This window comes from Lagopus muta, chromosome 3 (genome assembly GCF_023343835.1).
Source record: "Lagopus muta isolate bLagMut1 chromosome 3, bLagMut1 primary, whole genome shotgun sequence".
In the NCBI taxonomy this organism is placed as follows: Eukaryota; Metazoa; Chordata; class Aves; order Galliformes; family Phasianidae; genus Lagopus; species Lagopus muta.
This window is the reverse complement of record NC_064435.1, coordinates 68,982,822-68,988,922: the sequence shown is the minus strand read 5'-3', so window position 1 is coordinate 68,988,922 and position 6,101 is coordinate 68,982,822.

Genomic DNA, 6,101 nt, shown 5'->3' with positions numbered 1-6,101 from the left:
TTTTACAATCAGATAAACAAATTTATAGATTTCTTTGCAGCATTGAAATCACTGATTTTATTTGTGATATTCTTGCAGTAGCCATTATGCATCTGAGTCTTGGAATTGGTGACAATTATATAATTAACTAGTAAAAAACATGTTTTATCATATCAAATCTGGCCTGAGAAACAGTTTGTATATAAATGTCTATTTATTTTGAGACTTGGAAAGAACATAAGATACAACAAAATCTAATTGTATATACTACGTATTCACAGAATTTAGCTGCATAAAGAGAATGTATTTTCAAATCACAAAGAAGAAAACTAAAGATTCTTCATCAAACATAAGAAATGAGGAAAGACGAATTTCAGTTTTGAGAAACATTATGCAAGTGACTCATTAGAATTTTTTATGTTAAATGCAAAAGGTTCTCTCTGCTGTTTCTTTTGTTTTGATCTTAGTGAATCTTCTCCCAGAAGCCTGGGTTCTGGTAAATGTTCAAGCCACCCAACTGCATCCAAGCTCTTACTCAAGAAACGATGAGCAACCACTGATAATATTGTGGTCTGTCAGTTTCACTGTCAACAACTGGATAGCAATACCCTCAAGATAAAAGAAACTTGCATCCATGGTTTTATTAATTTGCTTCTGCCATTATGTGTTGTGTTTCACTACCACTTGCACAGAAACAAACACAGGTTTCACAAAATGCTTGCTCTCATTAAACTGTGTTACTGCATTGTTTGAACTAGGGAGGTTTCAACAGTATATTTATTTATTCTAGCACTGGTTTTATGGCTCAGCATGCATTTTTAATTTCTATCATCTTTTATTCAAATTATTGTTTCAGATTAGTTTTCATTGACTATGAAAAGTATCTTTGTAATTTCCAGAAGCTATGTGGGATAAAATATTAGACTGACATTACTTGCACTGGTATTGAATTGTTGTGGGTTGTTGGGTTGCTTTTTATTGTTGATGTTTTTTGTTGTTGTTTTACATTTACTTGTGGTTCGCAGAATAATAGAATCATACCATAGTGATTGACTCTTTGTTGTGTCATTTTTCTTTTTTCCATTCATATGACAAATCATTTACTTTCTGATTAGTACTTTGGTTACATGTGATTGATAAATCTTTTTTTATACCATAGTGGGAATAAGAACAGAGGTGAGTTACAAGGGATCCAGCCTGTTTGACCAGACCATGAACTCCAAAATCTCCCTGTCACTCTTCAGTGTAGGTAGGTTAGAATTTATGACTTCTTGAACTTAGTGAATGAATCAGCTCTTCCAATTGATGTAGATGATTCTTATTACTCTTCCTTTTAAAGTATGATTATATTTGCATGCTTGATTATGCTTGATTTCTTTTTTCTTTTTTTTCTTTCTTTCTTTTTTTTCTTTTTTTTTTTTTTTGTAGCAAAACATCTTTTCTGAAGGAAGTTTATGTATAGAAGACACATCATCTGGTGGTGTTCTTTTTCCATGTTCATCATTGGCAGCTCAGTCTTAAGTGTTAGGAATACACATTATATCTGTGACCATTTTACAAGAAACCAAGAGTGGTGTTCAAAATTTTTTTGTAGGTTTGAAGATGAGCAAAACTGATACTCTCATTGATACAAAATTATCTTCCACGTGCCTGAATGAAGATATTTTTACACTGCACAGCCGATGATATTCTTTCCCCCGTAGCGTAAATGTAACTGAGATATTGTTAATGCTGCATCTCTGAATTTACCTCCAAGTGGAAATCAATGTCATCGTGCAACCATACCTCTAAGAGGAGCACAGTAACATTCAGAATGAGTATCAGTGTTAAAAGCAGAGAAACAAAGTGAGAGCTGTTTTCAAATCTGTGTCTTAAAAAGTATACAAGATAGGTAACTTTTTGTTGGTGGTGGTGGCTTTTGTTTGTTTGTTCACTTTTTTAATATGTGATTACCATATTTCAATTTTGCTGTAGTATCAGCTGCTTTTAGGGAAAATTTGGTACATGAAATAACCTATTCTAACTCTGTGTAAAGGGACCAGAGTGCCAGAGAGATAAGCCTGGGAGTACAGGGAGTACTTTTTAAATTTCTGATGTGCAAGAGGTCAGGGTTATACCTGCCAAGATCTGTAGTCAGTGAATTGCAGTTTGGAATTACACTGGACACAGTTGCCCATGCTGGTCCTGGGAGCTGCTGGAGTGGCCAGAGGTTGTGTGTGCTGACACAAATATTTGCAGATTGTATGGGAACTCTGAGTCATGGCCTGAACCTCTGATTAATCACCTGAGGTGAGCCATGAGTCAGCCAGAGGAGCACAGGTGAAGGCAATTCATCTGTGCTGCTGGAAGGGGCGGAGCCAGGCTCCACCCCTCCTGGACCTATTTAAGAGCTGGCTACCAGAGGGGAAGGATCTCTTCTGGAGATCCCCTCTTTTGGTGTCTTCTGGTGAGCTCAACCGAAGGGTAAGCTCTTCCACTTATTCTCTTTTTGTTATTGTTGTCTGCTTTGCCTTACTCTCTTGATTATATTGCGATTATACCATCTTGATATCTATTGATTATACACAATTATATTGTGATTATAACATCTTGATTATACACAGGTGTACATAGGATGTAATTTTTTTGTCAGTCTTATTGTTTGCTGAAGAAATGAAAAAGAATATAGACAATATTTTATTAGGAAAAAAAAAAAAGAGAATTTGCTTTGCATTTGTAGGCGTTGTCTGGCTCCTGACTATTTTACATTAAGCAAGTAAAAGTTTTATCTACCATACATAGCTATTCCAAAGGGATTTGCAAAATGTGAAGTATATCAAAATAAAAATAAAAAGAAAAAGATCAGGTGATATATAAAAAATAACGAATATTGGATAACTGTCCCTAATATTTGGGGAAAGGAATTCATGAATCTTTCTTCATAAGATAAATGCATTTTTATATTATCTTGCTAGTTTGGATATTTGTAGAACAGAACTTCTACTCAAAGAAATTGGTAGAGAGAAATCTAGCAAGTGAAAAATATATTTTCTTATAATGTTTTTTTTTTTGTTTGTTTGTGAATGAGCCACACGCAGGCAATGATCTGAAAATCATAGTCATTTTTCTCCTGACAGACTAGACTTGCATCTTTGCAGAGTTCACAGAGCAGTTTAAAAAATTGAAAAATAGCTCAAAACTTATGGAGTGGAGTGAATATGAATGATGGATAACTACAGAAAAAAAAGAGTATGATCTTACTTGCATACACTCAGTTAATGGAAGAAGATAATTTATCTAAGTAAATTATTTACTTGTCTTCAGTGCTAAGCAGTCTGACTAAAATATGATTTCTGACTCTACAAATGAATGTTTTTTAGGAATTAAGATTTTCTTCCCATAATACCTGTAATAAGCTTCTCTTGTACTGAGCAGTTATATCTGTCCAAATTATTACTATAGTCTGTAAAAGGAGCCCTTAGATTTTGCCATCAAGAGCTATACCTCAAAACTGAATAGCTAAAAAAAGTATGTATTGCAGCTTTACTGTAGTAAAATCATAATGCTGTAAATCTTCAATATTTAGCACACACTGCAATTTTATTTATTGATAGGTATATGGGAACTGCTGAGTCATGGCCTGAACCTCTGATTGATCACCTGAGGCGAGCAATGAGTCAGCCAGAGGAGCACAGGTGAAGGCAATTCCCCTGTGCTGCCAGAAGGGGTGGAGCCTCCTAGACCTATTTAAGAGCTGGCTACCAGTGGGGAAGGATCTCTTCTGGAGGTTGCCTTTGCTGGTGTTTTGTGAGTGAGCCCAGGATAGGGGTAAGCTTTCTATTTATTCTCCTTTCTATTTATTCTCCTTTGTTTTCATAGCCTGCTTCGCCTAACTCTCTTATTTATTTTGTGATTATAACAACCTAAAATTCTTAGATTATACAATAGGCTTTATATACTTTTTTTTTTTCAAAAATGTAGTAGTGTATAATCAAGATGTTATAATCACAATATAATTGTATAACCAATAGATATCAAGAGAATTAGGCAAGGTAAACAACGATCACAAAAGAGAATAAGTGGAAGAGCTTACCCTTCAGCTGAGCTCACCAGAAGACACCAAGAGAGGTGATCTCCAGAAGAGATCCTTCCCCTGTGGTAGCCAGCTCTTAAATAGGTCCAGGAGGGGTGGAGCCTGGCTCCACCCCTTCTGGCAGCACAGGTGAATTGCCTTCACCTGTGCTTCTCTGGCTGACTCATGGCTCACCTCAGGTGATCAATCAGAGGTTCAGGCCATGACTCAGCAGTTCCCATACAAGTAGGAACAGGAATCTATGATGTAATCATTTTGTGATTGAGGTTTTTGTGATATCATAAGGTACAAAACACATCATCTGTAAAATTCATTTGCTGTAAGCACAATTACTACTTTCAATTGCTAATTAATGGTACTGAGACTTCCAGAAGGCCAACATTTATTTTATGGAGAGAAAAGAAACAAAAGACCTATTTGTAGTAGAGGTGATACTTCACTTTTATTTGGAGAAACCTGAAAATCAGAGCAATCGCTGTGAGATAGTTTTGTAAAGGAATTGTGAAAACTACAGGAAGTGTAAAATAAATAAATAAATCCAAAAACAAATTGGAAGTACAGTGAATAGATCTATAGCTAAACTATCTAAAAGGCTGTATCCACAGAATTGAATAGTAACTATTACTTAACATTTTTGACCTAAGTTGTAGACCAAAATATATAATCTTCTAGGATGTCTCAGGGTGCCCTTTTTGGAAACCATGGCAAAGTGAGAGTGCGTTTCTTCGGTATAACATAAGACTTCATAAAGAGTCTACAAAATAGAGGCATATGTGCATAAAAAGTTGTGTCCTCCAGGGGTCAGTACTGGGGCCCTTCCTGTTTAATATCTTTATTGATGACCTAGATGAGGGGATGAGTGCACCCTCAGCAAGTTTGCAGATGACACCAAGCTGGGTGGTGGTGTTGATCTGCCTAAGGGTAGAGTGGCCCTTCAGAGGTTTTTAGACAGGCTGGACCGCTGGGCTGAGGGGAATGGGATGAGGTTCAACAGGGCCAAGTGTCGGGTTCTGAACTTTGGCCACAACAACCCCATGCAGCGTTATAGGCTTGGGGATGAGTGGCTGGATGAGTGTGAAGAAGGGAAGGACATGGGGGTGTTGGTTGATGCTCGGCTGAACATGAACCTACAGTGTGCTCAGGTGGCTAAGAGGGCCAACAGCATCCTGGCCTGCATTAGAAACAGTGTGGCCAGCAGGAGCAGGGAGGTGCTCATCCCCCTCTATTCAGCACTGGTGAGGCCGCACCTCGAGTACTGTGTTCAGTTTTGGGCTCCTCACTACAGGAAAGGTGCTGAGGTCCTGGAGCATGTCCATAGAAGGGCAACAAAACTGGTGAGGGGTCTGAAGCACAAGTTTTATGAGGAGCAGCTGAGGGAGCTGGGATTGTTCAGTCTGGAGAAGAGGAGGCTCAGGGGAGACCTCATTGCACTGTACAACCTCCTGAGGGGAGGTTGTCATGAAGAGGGATTTGGCCTCTTCTCCCAGGCAGTGAGCAGGACACAGGGCAATGGCTGCAAGTTATATCAGAGGAGGTTTAGGTTGGACATAAGGAAGAACTTCTCTCAGAGAGTGGTCAGGCACTGAAATGGCTGCCCAGGGAGGTGCTGGAGTTGCCGTCCCTGGCAGTGTTCAAGAGGCATCTGGATGACGTGCTGCATGATATGGTTTAGTGCTAGTGGTGGCAGTAGTGATGGGGAGATGATTGGACTGGATGGTCGTGTGGGTCATTTCCAACCTTGTGATTCTGTGGAAAAATAAACACAGTGGAAATATGCAAGGAGTTTTAACACTTCATTAAGTCCAAGGTAAAAATCTCTGCTTTGGGAGTAGATTCTGATTTAAGTGCAAGTTATTTTGCCAAAAACATTGCATTTTCTGTCTACAGAACAGGTTGAAGTACTTACTTCAGTTCATACAGCCATTTAGAAGTAGAATCTGGTTTCACAGATCCTAAGCTAGTGCGCCAACACTATGGGCTACCCTACTGTGCTGGCAGGATGGATGGAAAAAGGATTGGTGGCACTATCAGGTTGCTATTAATTATTTTA